The sequence below is a fragment of the Pan troglodytes genome, chromosome 12, assembly GCF_028858775.2.
Source record: "Pan troglodytes isolate AG18354 chromosome 12, NHGRI_mPanTro3-v2.0_pri, whole genome shotgun sequence".
Classification (NCBI taxonomy): domain Eukaryota; kingdom Metazoa; phylum Chordata; class Mammalia; order Primates; family Hominidae; genus Pan; species Pan troglodytes.
This window is the reverse complement of record NC_072410.2, coordinates 76189414-76204845: the sequence shown is the minus strand read 5'-3', so window position 1 is coordinate 76204845 and position 15432 is coordinate 76189414.

Sequence of the window (15432 nt, the reverse complement as noted above, 5' to 3'; positions counted from 1 at the left end):
ACCACAGACTGGGTGGCTTCAGCAACAGATGCTCATTTGTCCACAGTTCTGGAAGTTGAAAGTCCAAGATCAAGGTGTTGGCAGGTTTGGTTTCCTCTGAGGCCTCTCTCGGCTTGCAGATGGCTGCTGCCTTCTCACTGCATCCCCACGTGGTCTTCCTCTCTGTGTGCATCCCTGGTGTCTCTCTGAATGTCCAAATTTCCTCTTCCAAGGACACCAGTCAGATTGGATTAAGCCCTCATTTTAACGCCATGACTTCTTTTTTTGATTTCAATAGTTTTGGGGGTACAGGTGGTTTTTGATTACATGGATAAGTTCTATAGTGGTGATCTCTGAGATTTTGGTGCACCCATCACCCGAGCAGTGTACACTGTACCCAGTATGTAGTCTAAAGCCCCTATCTCCAGATGAGGTCACATTCTGAGGTATCGGGGGTTAGGACTTCAACACGTGAATTTTGAGGGGAGATAATTCAGCCCATGCCGCCCACTTTGCAGATGAGAAATCAGACTCCGAGAGGTTCAGGAATTGCCCAAGCTTGCTCAGCCAGGAGGTACCAGAGACCAAGTGTGGCAAGGAGCTGAAAGATGATTGGAAGAAAACAAAGAACCGTGCTGCGTCTCATTCATTTAGGTTTGTGAACAAAGGTTCCGAGCTGGTTTGATAACATGGGAAGAGAACTGCTACTCCATTTCAGATGGCATTGTGTGGCCCCCTGTATATCTCTCTAGATATGTGTAGCTGGGGTAGTGGCTCCAGAGTTTTTCTTCTTATGAATCTACCCTTTTATTCTAACTGTTCCCATGTTTCTTTTTTGTTTGTTTTGTTCTGTTTTTTTGAGACAGGGTCTCGCTCTGTCACCGGTGCTGGAGTGCAGTGGCGCAATCTCAGCTCACTGCAGCCTTGCCCTCCTGTGTTCCCACACTTCCCTCACCAAGCGCTAAGGAGGAAAATGTCTTTGAGAAGGGACAGATGTAAGGCCTCACTCACTGGCCCACCTGACCCACACACCTGCCATTTCATGAGTGGCAGCAGATCTATACTCAAAGGCCTCGGTAACTCCCTCTGGATCCCACCCCATGTCCTCTCCTAGGTCCCCTAAGACGGGAGAGTCAGTCTGTAACTGGCAGCCTGGGGTCTTCCCTCTTCAATGTGCTATGCCTGGCTCTTTTTCTGAAGACCAGGTTGGTATGTCCACTCTGAGACAGGAGTAGGTATAAGAAAGAAGAGGGAGGTGGTGGGGTAAGAGAGAAACCCTATACAGTTCACTCTGGCTGACTTTCACTTCTGAGCAATCTCCATAGCCTCACATACACAAAGCCCATAATATTTGAGCTAGCCTGAGTGGGTTCCAAGAAAACAATGATTGGAAGACTCTGGAAGCACAGTAGTTGGTAGAAAGCTCACCTGCTCTCAGGTATCAGGCCAACTTCAAAAGAACTCCAGATGACTGCCCTTAAGCAAACTCTATGCACTGTGGGAGAATCCTTGTTCTCAAAACAGATCAGTTAGGAGACTGAGCATGGTGGCTCATGCCTGTAATCCCAGTACTTCGGGAGGCCAAGGCGGGCAGATCACTTGAGATCAGGAGTTCAAGACCAGCCTGACCAACATGGCAAAACCTCATCTCTACTAAAAATACAAAAATTGGCCTGGCATGGTGGCATGCGCCTGTAATCCCAGCTACTCGGGAGGCTGAGGCAGGAGAATTGTTTGAACCCAGTAGGTGGAGGTTGCAGTGAGCCGAGATCGTGCCACTGCACTCCAGCCTGGGTGACAGAGCAAGACTCCATCTCAAAAACAAAAACAAACAAACAAACAAACAAACAAAAACAGATCAATTAGGGCCAGGGTCAGAAGCTCAGATGCCAGGAGGGCCCAGGTGGGCCAGATAAAAGTGGGAAGCTGGCCAGGCATAGCTGACTGGAAAGGAAGAACCCGTAAAGCAGGAAGCCTCTACTCCTTTTTCCCTCCTTCCCATCTTCACCATGTGGAGATACATGCCCCATGTCCAACTCAAGGGCAGCCAGAAATCCAGACTTTTATGTGATACCTGCTGATTTTCAAATGTTGGTTCAATTTTCTTTAGCCACTATACAGACCTAACAAAAGTCCATGGGGCCAACAGCTCACAATCTCTGAACTCGAAGTGTTATTTCCTTTATGATAAAGTCTCTGTTTCACTCAGAGACACGCTGGGGGATTTCGTTAAACAGAAGACACTCCTAGTACAAAAATAGAATGTGATTCACTCTCTAACAATGTTTAAGCACAGAAGCCGCAGTAAGGGATGCTTCTTCCCTTCACAAATTGCCTCACCTTGAGGTGTTTCAAGAGACAGATCTCTTAATGCATTTCAAATCAGGTTAGAGTGGCAAAAATCTAATTTTCATACAACTTCTTGAAGAAAGATGGCAATTTCACTAAAGCCTGGATCAAGATTAAGGAAGGCATGAAACAGATGCCTGGGAGCAGGAAAATGAGGCGGGAGAGGGTGGCGGGGTGGAGGGTGAAAAGAAGGTGAAGCTGCATGCCCAGGCTCAGTGTTTGCAAAGAGGCTGGCAACCGCGGTGTGAAGCCAGTCAGACAAAGAGCAGTGGGGCCTGGGGACCCGAGTGAGCAGAGAGGGGAGGAGAAGGAGGGAGCATCATTGGTTTCCATGGTGACAAAGGAACAGGGATGGGAAGAAAGAGTGAGGGGGATGTCAGAGAAGAGCTATGTTGTGCTGCTGCCTATAACAAAGTCTTCTTTACCCGGACACCCTTGTCTATGATTTCTTGGCCCCTCTGATACTTCCCCCATCCTGATTCTCTGCTCATTCCTGGCATGAATAAATTACTATGAAATTAAGGACATTTAGATCCTAAACATGGATGTGATGGATGAATGGGTACCTACTTACTGAGCCTCTGTCTCCAAAAGGCCTCTTGGATTCAAAATATTTTCTCCAACGTGCCTCCATAAAGCCCATGATTCCACCATTAGGGCAACATTGTTTATACTAAGGCTTTGCTCGTGTTCAATGATAAACCCTCATTAAGAGGGGGAATATCTGGGCTATCAATTTCTAGGGTCTCATAAGGAATTGATTTATCATATGTAACGACATGTATGTAACGATAAGTATTTAACGGGATCCCGGCTTCAGCCTAAGAATGTCCACTACTAGGGCTCAGGCCTACCTAGATATGCATGATAAACTGGTGGGGCAGACCCTAGACAGGACAGTTCATAGGATGATTCCAGTAACATCTGCTGCGTGTGTCCGGCATTTATTTCCCCTTGATTTTCTTTTGGGCCACTCCCTCTTCCTCAATGTTAGTCCATGAGGTTCAGGTTAACTGACGTCTAGTCAAGGGGTAGGCCCAGGACCCAGATCTGGCCAACCAGGGTATTCCATCTTCTGGCCAAAATGACTGGTTAATATGTGGACACATGACCCAAGCCTCACCAATGAGTTTCAAACCTGGATGTTTTGCCGAAACTCTTGGAAAGATGAGCTCTTATTCCATTGGCTACTAAGCTGGTAGACTATGTGTCCAGAGATGCTGTTGGTCATCTTGTTCCACTTGGGGAAAGCCTACCTGAGAATAAAATCGATATGGAGAAAAGCAGAGCCAAGATATGGGAAGACAGATGGAGAAGGAGGGAGAGAGAAAGTGATTTCTTGATGACATGATTTGGGTCCCTGGATCCACCTGAGATAAGAGCTATCCCTAGACCTTTCAGCTTCCATTTTTGCTGTTAACTGATTTGAATTGGGTTTCTCTCACTCACAACCAAGAATTCTGAATCCTGCAAGGGCTTTCTCGTTATATGAGTTGGCACCTCGGCTCAGCAACAGCTAACATAGGAGATACCATGGCATCTGTGCCCAGCCTGTTCTATAAAGAAAGATGTATTCATGAACCTAACCAAGGGAGTCTGAGGGAGATGTAGAGAAGCAGAGCCGTTGGAACATATGTAAGCATGTGTGCCCGTCTGCAGGGAAGGGAGCCATTTCCCCACTTCTTGAGAGAAAACAGCCCTCCTCTAGCACCACGAAGGGCTTGATGATGGTGCCAAAGGAAGTGGCAGCAGGGCCTGGCTGAGAGGGGGTGCCCAACGGGAAACTCCACAGACACAGCATATGCTGTGCGCTGCCAACATACAGAGCACTGCGCTCGCAGGATGGTCCATGAAAGGTCTGGAAGCAGCCCAGGTGTCAATCAACCAGTGGGTAGGTAAATAAAATGTGGGATATCCATACAATATTTGGCAATAAAAAGGGATGAATTACTGATTCCTGCTATAACATGGATGAGCCTTGAATATATTATGCTAAGAAGCTAGTCACAAAGAGCCACATGTATGATTTCATTTACATGGAATGTCCAGAATAGGCAAGTCTATAGACAGAAAGTAGATTCATGGTTGCCTAGGGCTCGAGGAACAGAGGGATTTGGCAGTGACAACTAAAAGGTACAGGGTTTCTTTTGGGGTAAAGAGATGTTCCAAAATTGATTGTGCTAGTGGTTGGTTGTTCAGCTCTATGAACACAGTAAAAACCACTGAAGAATCATATACTTTAGAGGGTGAATTGCATGGTACGTGAATTATCTCAATAAAATTGTTACCAAAAAAAAACCCAAGGTTCTTGAGATACCTGCCCAGTTTGTGTGTGATGGGGGTGAGGGTCGGGGATTGGCCTCCAGAAGGCAAGGGCATATCACATAGCTGCTGTCACTCTGGGAGGCAGTACTGCCCTCAGACCTGGACAAGAGGGACCTTGCTCTGGGCATGCACTTTAAGAGGCCTCTACTCTGGCTGTCCTCCAGCCTGACTCTTCTCTGTGGGGTAAGGAGTCTCCAGGACCCAGGGGCTGTCTCCACCCATGCTCACACCTCCTTCCTCTTTCCTAGACCATATTCTGGGTATACAGGACCCTGGAATTACTTGCCCAAAAGGCCTCAGATCTGTCTCTAGAAACTGCAGGCCATGGCCAGGCACAGTGGCTCATACCTTTAATCCCACCACTTTGGGAGACCGAGGCGGGCAGATCACCAGAGGTCAGGAGTTCGAGACCAGCCCGGCCAACATGGTGAAACCCCTCCGGGAGTGGTGGTGGGCCACTGTAGTCCCAGCTACTTGGGAGGCTGAGGCCAGATAATTGCTTGAACCCGGGAGGTGGAGGTTGCAGTGAGCCGAGATTGTGCCACTGCACTCCAGCCTGGGTGACAAGAGCGAGACTCTGTCACCAAAAAAAAAAAAAAAAAGAAAACTGTAGGCCATAAAAGGTGTGATTGGAACTTGGATATGGAGTCTGGAATGCCCGTATCAGACTCCCCAAAGATTAAGGCAGAGCTCAGTGTGACAGGAGGAGGGCAGGCCATGGGCTGTGAGCTGCAGGCTCCGGGGTCAGGGATGGGGAAGGCCTGCAGCCAGCTCTCCCCACAACCACAATGTTTCAGCATGGCTATCTCAGGACAATGAGATTCTAATTCAAACTTGACCTTCCAGGTCATTATGAAGATTTGTCAAGATAGGGGGCTACAGCATTTGACAGTTTGCTATTAACAGATTATAGTTAAACATATGTCAACACAAGGTTTGTGGATCTCCTTTAGTCCTCTTGTCCTAGGTCCCCACAAATGTTAGGCACTGACTTGCTGGGAGGTGCTGTATTTAAGAGAGAAATCTATCAGAGCTTTTCTTCATAGCAAATCGTGGTGTGGGGTTTTCTCAGGTTGCATTTACGGATTTGGGAAACGTAATTCATAGACTCCTTGCTCCAGGCTTAAAAAAAAAATAGCTAACACATGGCTGCCTGCAACCTTGAAGTTTAATGATTTCTTTCAATGACATCTTCTCAGCTGAGCCCAAGGATTGAGGCGTGTGCTGAGGCTGGAGACTAGGGTAGTTCTATGAGCCATGCATGCTAGGGAATTCCATGTCAGTCTGGCTGTCTTTAGTTTATTTTTTTAAGGTATAATGTAATAGAGTCCATTTGGCAGGGAATTCCAGCAGAAGCATATGAGAAACATCTCAGAGCAGGGCTGGGGGCAGGCCAGAGTATCCGTTCGTCCTTCTTCTACATCTATCCTGAGTGTCCCCAAACCCCCCTGGTTAGGCAGCTGTGCAATGCCAAAAGGTGTCCAGCTGTGGGGACATGTGGGAGCTGAAATCCAGCCCACCCTCCCCTGGCCAAGCTACGCCCCTTGGCACTGGGCTGCATCAGTTGAGAAGAAGGGGAGCTTTTTTCTTAGTACAAAGGTGTCCTGTCCTCCCCACCCCATGGGCTCATGGTGCTGCATCTGCCCAAAAGAGGGTCTTTTTCTAAGGACACAAAGGCACCATGAATGAGCGTGCCCTGGCTGGTGAGGAGAGGGAAGCTAGCAAAGGAGGCCAGTGCTGTGTCTGGGTCCAACAGGACTCTCACTCTCCCTGGCCTTGGCTGACCCCACAATGCTCCCCTCCACTCTGATGGGTCTGTTGCAGACACCACCCTGCCCTTGAGAGGCACCCCATGGAGGAATGAGAAGTAGGTTCTTTCAAGAGCTCAAATCAGGTTGAACCAAAAAGAGAAGGAAGGCTCTGAGAGAAGAGTTTCGGTCTGGAGAGACAGCTGGCGGGCGTGGGGTTCAGATCAGTTTTACTTTTGCCTCCTCCCAAGAAAGGCCCTGAAGAAAGAAGGTCACCCCTCAGGGAGGTCAGCCCTCAGGAGAGCACCTTCCCTCCTGCAAATAAACCTTCAGAACTTGCAGGAACCCCTCACCCCATCGCCTTTCTTTCCTTTGCTCACTAATCCAGGAATGGGCCAGTACAAACTAAGAGGCAGGCACTCTTAAGGATATGAAGATTTTCCAAAGGATACGTATTTTGGTGTGGATCATTTAAAGAGACTCACGGGACCAAATCCTCAACTTCTGCTTGGCTGTCTTATACAGGTGACCTGTCTGAGCACATGCCAGTGGATGCTGCTGCTGTGGTTCTCCCTCCTGCCTCCCCTTTCTCCCATTTCCCCCCAAAAAGGGCATACCTCTTACCCATCCCACATCTTACCATGGTGCATTGACCAGGGAAAATGTCCAGTGCAGTGAAGGGAGAATCTAAATCCTGGTATCCATGCTGAGAAAATGAGCAGGAGCAACTCTAATGACCGAACAAATCAACTAGCTTTCAATTCCCTGCCTTTACTCAAAGTGAAGGAGAATCAATTCTAGCTGTCAGCTGATAGATTTTTAATGATCGGCCCATATGATTTTTGGCATATAACTGGAAAGGAATTTATACAGTTGAATGACACTGCTATCACCAAAGTCCTTGCATTCCTTTGTCCTTATGTGAAAAAGGTTTCTGAGCTGAGCATCAATTTTTAAAAAAGAAAAACAGGAATAGAATTAATGCTGAACTCTGACCCTTTCTAGCAATAACGATTATTCACCCATGAATATAGGAACTAACTGGGATGAGGAAGGAAGCTTCATTTCCTTAAAAGATGCATTTCAAATTAATTATTCTTTATGCTTTCTTGTTACCTATTACAATTTGTAAAGCATTTGTTTTGATTGTGTACTAGTCATCCTGGTACAAATGAAGACAAAATGTTCTTTAATACTGAGTATATGGTCACAGAAAAATTTAAAAGTAAATTCATCTTATACATATAGTTTTGTTGGGAAGAAGTATGATAGAGTGAAGGGTGATACATAAAAGACTTTGAACCGTAAAAATATATTCTGCTAAAATTCTGTACGGGAAGTAGAAGAGAAATATAAGTTCAAGGAGAAAAAAAGAAATGAAATTTGTTCAAATTGTTCATGTATTTTTAAAAGGGATGATGGTTGTATCCAATCACAATAGCATTACATTTAGAAACATTTTTCAGAGTACTGTGACAGTTTTATTTTAAAATGTCAAATATTTGCAATACACCAGAAAGTAGACTCTATATAACTATTTAAACTTATGAAAACAATTTAAATGTTTGCACCTAAAAATGTGCAAGGGGTACACAGATTTTCAAAATTCTTTTAGGAGTCTGCAAGGAAAATGTTTAGAGAACCAGGGTCACGGAGCTGGCGCTTCCCTGCAAGGGGAGTGTACTTAGACGTAAAACCAAGGGCTCTGGGGATGGGAGGGCACCCTCAAAGTTAGGGGGTAAACTCTCACTGGGGCTGGGTTGGTGGCAAAGGAGCCAAGGCGCTCCCTCTTCATCCTAGCAATACTTTCCTCTGGTCTTTTGTTTTCTTGTTTTATTTTCAGCGTTCCTCTAAAATCCCATTCTCTCCACTACAGATGCTCTGCCAGGTCAGGGTGCGTTCTGTTCTGCGTTTTTCCATCCTGCCTAAACGGTACCTTTCTTCAGGGAAGCCCTCCCAGCCGGCCGCGCCCCCACCCCACCCCGACCCCTGGCTCCCCGAGTCCAACACGGTTTTGCGTAGCTAGGCGCGCGCCGCTTCCTCCCGTTGACTGTGACTTTGGGCCAGTCCTCCCTCCCCAGCTGGCTCCTAAGTTTTCTCATCGGTGTCTGCAAGTCTGTTTCCTCGGCAGTGAGATGTCGATAATCAGAATGAAGTAAGATGAAACCTGGCACGGAGCTTGGCCTGCAGCCAGAACAGGGCACCTAGTTGCATTTAGCAAATGTTTGCTAATTGTGAGGCTAAATCGTCTCGCTTCTCAGTGATTAGAGAAGCCTGGGCTTCCCAGTGCCCAGGAAACCAAGGACAGTTCCCAAACCCTCAGGTATCCTTTGAGTAACTTGCCAACTTGGGGTGATGAAAACGCACTCCCCTCCTCCCGCCGCCGCTGGGTCGGGCTCTGAACGCACGAGCCTCGGAGCTATGAGGTCATACACGGGTCACGTGACCGCTGTCGCATCTGTCAACTGTGATACAATTACTAAGACCGTCCGGGCGCTTATGACATTCAAACCTGCTCTCTCCTCCTCCTCCCTCTCCGGTACGCCGGCCCTTTTCAGACCAAGGGACCGTCTCAAAAGTCTAGGCTCCAAATGCTACGACGTAAGAAAGGAGGAGAAAGAGGGAGGAAAAAAGTCGAAGACTGCACTTCTCGTTGCTGCCGTTTGAAAACTATGCTTAAGCCCCGTTATTTAAAATCCTTTCAGCCAAAGCAAGTTGGCATATGTATTAAGAGCCTTTTGAAAATCGTCATATTCTTTAACTCATTAATTCCTGTTCTAGGATGCTTGCATATGGAAATAGTCCAAACTAGAGCAAAGGTTTACAAAATTCACTCTCTTATTATTAAACTAACTATATATGATGAGAATGAATAAATCAGGTATAAAAGAACAATATGAAAGTCATTTAAAATGCTGATTTTTAAGAATTTTTCATGACATGGAACATGCACCCACCCAATGACAATAGCAAGTATTTGTCATGTGCCAAATGTTCTGCTAAATGCTTTATGTGGATTGACTCTTACAACCTTAAGAGACAGATCATCTAATTCTTTCTTTCTTTCTTTCTTTCTTTCTTTCTTTCTTTCTTTCTTTCTTTCTTTCTTTCTTTTTGAGGCGGGGTCTTACTCTGTCCCACAGGCTAGAGTACAGTGGCGCAATCATGGCTCATACGGCCTCGACTTCCCTGGCTCAAGCAATTCTCCAACCCAGCTTCCCAAGTAGCTGGGACTACAGGCACTCGCCAACACGCCCTGCTATTTTTTAAATTTTTTGTAGAGATAGGGTCTCATTATGTTGCCTGGACTGGTCTCTAACTCCTAGATTCAAGCAATCTGCCCACCTCAGCCCCCCAAAGTGTTGGGGTTACAGATGTGAGCCACTGCACCCAGCATTCTTCTTCTTCTAAAAACTGGCCTAGACAAAAAAAAATTGCCTAAAGTTGAATAGCCAATAAAGTGTGAAAAATTGAGGGTTACAGTTTATCCAAAGGGATGAACTCTGATTTAGGTTAATTTGAGTCTAGAGCCCAGCCTCTTAGCCTCCACACTCTGAACTGTCTGCCACAATAGTAACTAGGAAGAAATAAGAATACAACACTGCATATACACCATCAGGCCAGTGATGTGTATATATGTGTATACATTTGCCACTACACACAATGTATGCAGAGGAAAAGGATGGGAAGACAGACTCCCACATTTTCACTATGGTATCTCTCAGTGGTACAATCACCAGTGATTTAGATTTTCTTTTAAATTTTCTATAATGTGTGTGTGTATTAATTTAATAATTAGATAAAATGTTATGTACAGGTCGATTTCACTAAAAAGCCAGGTGCTGATTACAGCAGTATTCATTGTAATGAAAACTTGAAAGTAGCTCACATATCAATTACTGTTGATACTCGGGTCACTATTGGATTTGTTAAGTGAGTTATAAAATATATATCTATTGCAATAGTTTGCAGCCATTGAAAATGAAGATTACAAAGACCAAGTGAAACCATTATGTGAAAAAATAAAAAATGCTAGGCATATTATGCATAATTATTTGAGGATATCATTGTAAAATCTGTAAGGAAAGAGGAAATGATAACTGCAACAGGATAGTAAAATTAAATTTGATTTAAAAATATTTTTTGAACTTCTATAACATTTTTCTATTTCTTGTTTAATAATAAAACTAGTTTCATTGATTTAAGGTTTAGTATCAAAATTAGCATGGAACACCTAGATGCCTCTTTTGCCTTTTAGAATATGCTTTCTGCTTCAACTCATTTTATGGCCCAAACATCCCAGTGCAAATAGGCATTTTCTCTCCCACGTTAATGACAGGACAGTTATGGCCAAGAAAAAGTGAGCAAGTTGCTTGATGTAAACTAGCAGATGAATGGCAACGCTGCACTAGAACCCTAGGCTTGCAAGCTCCCGCCTTAAGGCTCTGGCCTATAAACGCACAGTGATTCTCTCACACAGAGGGCTGCAAAGCCCTGCCTAGAGAATACAAACTGCTATTATTAAGACCCCAAACCCAAGATCCAAGTGTAGGTTCTCTCTAGTGGGTAAGCCTGGAGGCAGGAAACATGCCTATTAATGTCTTGGTCTTCAGAATGGGAAGTCAAAGGCCTAAAGCATTCTCCTCCACTCTCCAAACTCATCCACCCACCCACTTCCCCCCAACCATACACACACAGCCACCCTTGTCCCCAAAAGCAGTCTCCCTGGTAACATGTTCTGCCCTTGGATGGAGACAGAGGCCAGTAGATTTGTAGTTTATCCTCTTCTTGCAGTTTAAGGTACAACCCTGCCCACAACCCCAGTAAGAGAAGCAAGGATCCCCGAGGCCAGAATGTGCCAAAGACCAGTTGCAAACCAGGCCGGTATCAGTGAAATAAGCCTGGAAAGAGAGATGAGAAGAGGTCAAGGGTCAGCGACAGCTGGTGAAGCCAGCACTGGGGTGGGGATTGGGGGCCTGGAGAGCCCCAGAAAAGTTGGTCATGGGCCCCTGGTCCCTCACTTAATAGATATGTGACTTGCCAGGGTCACACAGCAGCTGGAGAGAACGGGGAGTGAGCCCAATCTAAAGCCCAAAGGAATCCATCAAAGACAGGGCCACAATTCCACAAAGCCAGGCTCTATTCATTCATTCAAGATATACCCAGCACCCTTCTTGCTTACCATATCTTTCTGATTTTTATGGGGCCAGAGCCAATACCCTAGCCCTCACCCCACTCCCTAGTCCCTTGGTGGGGCTGATGAACCTCATGGCTCAAAGTGGGAAAAATCTGGGAAGTCACAGGTAAAGGGGTGGTCATCTCTTCAGGGCAACAAACCAAAACTCCAAAGCACATGAAACAAACCAATGGGCTGAGAGTCCAGGAGATGTCCCAGTCTGAGGATTCCACAGCACAGTGGGGAAAGTTTCTGGAAGGTAGAAGGAGGCAGGAAGAGGTGCCTCTCAACTCAAGTAGTCGAGAAATTTAAGCATGCTTTAAAGAACTAAGAGAAAACTGAAAGGTATGGAGGTGTGGTAATGGCATAAAAATTTAAAAGGGGGAGCTAAGCCTAGGTTTAGCAGTGCTGCTGGCAGGTGAGGGTCCCCAGTAAGGAGAAAGGGAGGTGAGAGTGCGTGGATAAGGTAATGCTTCCTCTGCTGGCCTGAAGGATTTCTGTAAATAGTGCATGTGTTTGTTCCTGCCTTGGGGTGGGATTGTCATAATGTTAGCCATTTCTGCTACTAAAGACATAGGTGAAGCTAATGGTATTCTTTGCAAGGAAAAGGGATATCATTGTCCCCAGAAGCTATTTACAGGGGGCTTTCCAAAAAAAATGTTTTAAGTGTGCATTGGTTGGAGCTGGCCGATGACGGGGCATTGGCTTTCCTACTTCTGTGGAGTTGCTGAGAGTTATTTTGAGCAAGGAAGGGGAGAGGCAAGTGCAAGAACCGGCACACAGTAAAATGAGGCCGTGTCCCTTACATATTTTGGAGCTCCCAGTGGCTTCCCACTCTAGTTAGGATAAATCCAAATTCCTTAAATGCCACCCACAAGACCCACAAAAGCCTTATCTTTTCTCTTTCTCCTCCACACACTTAGCGAAGCCCCATTGGTCTCCTTCTTGCTCCTTAAACCAGCAGAGCTGTTTTTGCCTTGATGCCCCCATGGTTCAAGCGTTGCTGCGGTCTGCATGTCGGTGTCCCCGTAAAATTCATGTGTTGACACTTAATCCCCGATGTGACAGTGTTAAGAAGTGGGGCCTCTGGGAGGTGATTAGATTGGGAGGCCTCTGCTCCTCATGAATGAGATTAGTTGCCTTGATCCTGGACTTCCCAGCCTCCAGACTGTGAGCAATGAATTTGTCTTGTTTATAAATTGCCCAGTCTAAGGTATTTTCTTATAGCAGCCCAAACAATCCAAGACAGATGTGACACGCTTGCCGTTCCCTCTGCTTAGAATGAATGCCCTTCCTGTCTCCCCAGTTCCCTCCTCCCCTTCTTCTGTTTTTGTGGCTGGCTCCTTCCCTTCCTTTAGGTGCAAGGGAGATTTAGGAAGAGGCCTTCCTTGAGCCGGGGTCATGGAAGGCCATGCTGCCCATAACCCTTTACTTCTCCTTAACACTTTAACCAATCCCAAGTCATCACCTGCCCACTTGTTTAGGGTTCCTTCACAAACCTGACCCCTCCCGCTGTGCCCACCCCTCCCTGCTTTATCCACATTAGAATGTTCCTTTGTGAAGGCTGGGCCTTAACTGTCTTGTTCATTGCAAGGGATGCAGTGCCTGGCAGAGTGTCTGACACTTGGTAACTACTCAATAAGTATTTGTCAAATGAATGAATGAAGAAGAAGTCTACTGAATTGAATTTAACTGAATGAAAACCCAAGGTTCAATTTCCAAACAAGCAAAGACGAAAATCTTCAAACACTCCCTATCGTTCTCCTTCTACGGGTTGAACCCCAACGCATTTTGTTTCTACTCCCTCCCCTCCCCCTCCTTCCCTCTCTCCTTTCCTTTCTTCCTTCCTTCCAGCCTTTCCCTGGGCCCCTCAAGTCACATCCCTTGTACAGTCACCCACAGGCACCCCTTCTCTGTGGGCCTTCATTTTGACCAAGCCCTGAGGTCACAACACCCTGGGAAGGAGACATGAAGGATTTTCCAAGGACCCAGCTGTGGCCACGCACTTTTTGTCCTCTCTGTCCTGCTGGAAGCCAAAGTTCTTAAGCTTCTGTACAGCAAGTTTTTCATAAAATGAATGATGACAACCTAGTCTTTTCAGGCTTTCTGTTTGCAGTTGCAGGAGGCTTCTTAGCTGGTGATGACCCTGGACTGCTTCCTGGCTTAATCTGGGCTTCAGATTCGGACAAACATTTGGCTCTCAAGGTCACTTCATGCTCTAAACCTTCTATAATCTCCAGGACATCAATCCACTCAGGTTTGGTAGGAACTAGGGTGAGTCAAACATCACCCTGTACAGGCTCATCTGCCAGTGATGAAAGCATGTACTCAGTGCCCCCACTCCAAGGATGTGCTGGAGGGTGTGGGGAGCCAGGCCCAGGGTCTGCCTGGACTGATCCCCTTTTGCTGCATCAGCAATGGGAAGCAGAGTAACTCACCTCCCAATGAAAGGAGTTAAGAAAAGAACCTTTATCTGAGGAATACAAGTCCTTTTAATTATCAGGCCCAGAGAGACACTAAAACGAGACAGCAATCATGTCCTACTCCCCCGCTTTGAGCAATGTGTTCGTCTCTTGAAGCTGCTTGCTATCACCACAGGTAGCTATAGATCAACCTAATAGTGCCATACCAGACACTGTAACCCACGCTTTATAGCTTAACGATGTATAGCCAGTCAAATCAATGTTATTTATGTAAACCAATGAGAATTCCTGACAAACAACTTTATATCAGCCCACACCCTATCCTCTGCTTTTGCCTTTAAAAATCCGCTTGTAACTTCAGCTAATCAGAGTGTATATTTAGGGCAACTTGAATCTATGCTCACAGGTTGCAATCCTCAAACTTGACTCAAATAAACTCTCTACTTATATTAATTTTGTCTCTGCTTCTACCTTTTAGGCTGACATATTGCTGTTTTGTAAGGCAAGACCACTGGGTAAGCTGTGTGATTGTGCAGGAAAGCATGGGGCGCTAGGAAAGGTGAGGGTTTATCGTGCTTTAGGACCACCCATAGGAAGGTGGGGGTGGGAGGTGAGACTAGAGTCCTTTCCCAGTGCTGTCGGTACCAGGTGTGATTTCCAGAGATGAACTCGTGAATTGGAAGGGGTGTCTGGGTGGACTGGGGAGAGCATAGGATGGGGGCAAAGACTTCAGCAATGTCCCTGGGGAGCCTAGGAAGGGGCTGCAGTTGCTCCCTAGAGCTGAGGTTGGGGGTGTCTGGTTGGGCCCAGAGTTGATCTGCTGACCCACTTCTAGGGGCCCCATGAGTCCAGGGTGAGAGATGAAGCCCTGCAGCATTTCCTGTTGGTTCCCCTGCCTTCTCTGAGGTCCTGCCACACAAAGCATCCCCTTCATCTCTGGCTCTCCAGGCAGCTCAAGATCAGAACCAAATCCACACTCTCCCTTCACCAAGTTACTCTGCCTACCATCCTCAGGAGGCAGCTGGCCTCCTAGCATGTGGGGCAGGACCTCCCTGCTGTGTGTTCAGCTTCCCCCAGCTCTTCCCCAGCAGGGAGTGAGTCTACAGCAGTCCCATCACCATAAGCAAAGCCTCTGCATCCGTAGCAGACAGCTTCCCTTGCGCCTAGGGAGGAAGTGTTAATGAGGAGAGGTGTGGGGAAGGGTTGTGCCTGCCTGCCGTTGTAACAGTTTGCTCCTTTTGGCTCACGGGACCAAGGAGCTTACACGAGGAGCATGCCTTCTAGAGGGGAGGATGTTAATGCCAATAAAAGATACATATTAGTGTGTACCATTCACTCAACTAAGAGAATGCGCCCAGTGCAAACCTTTCTAAGGTAAAGACCTCTACAGGGCCGTAGCTGTCGGAGCTCAACAGGATGGTGACAGGTAGCC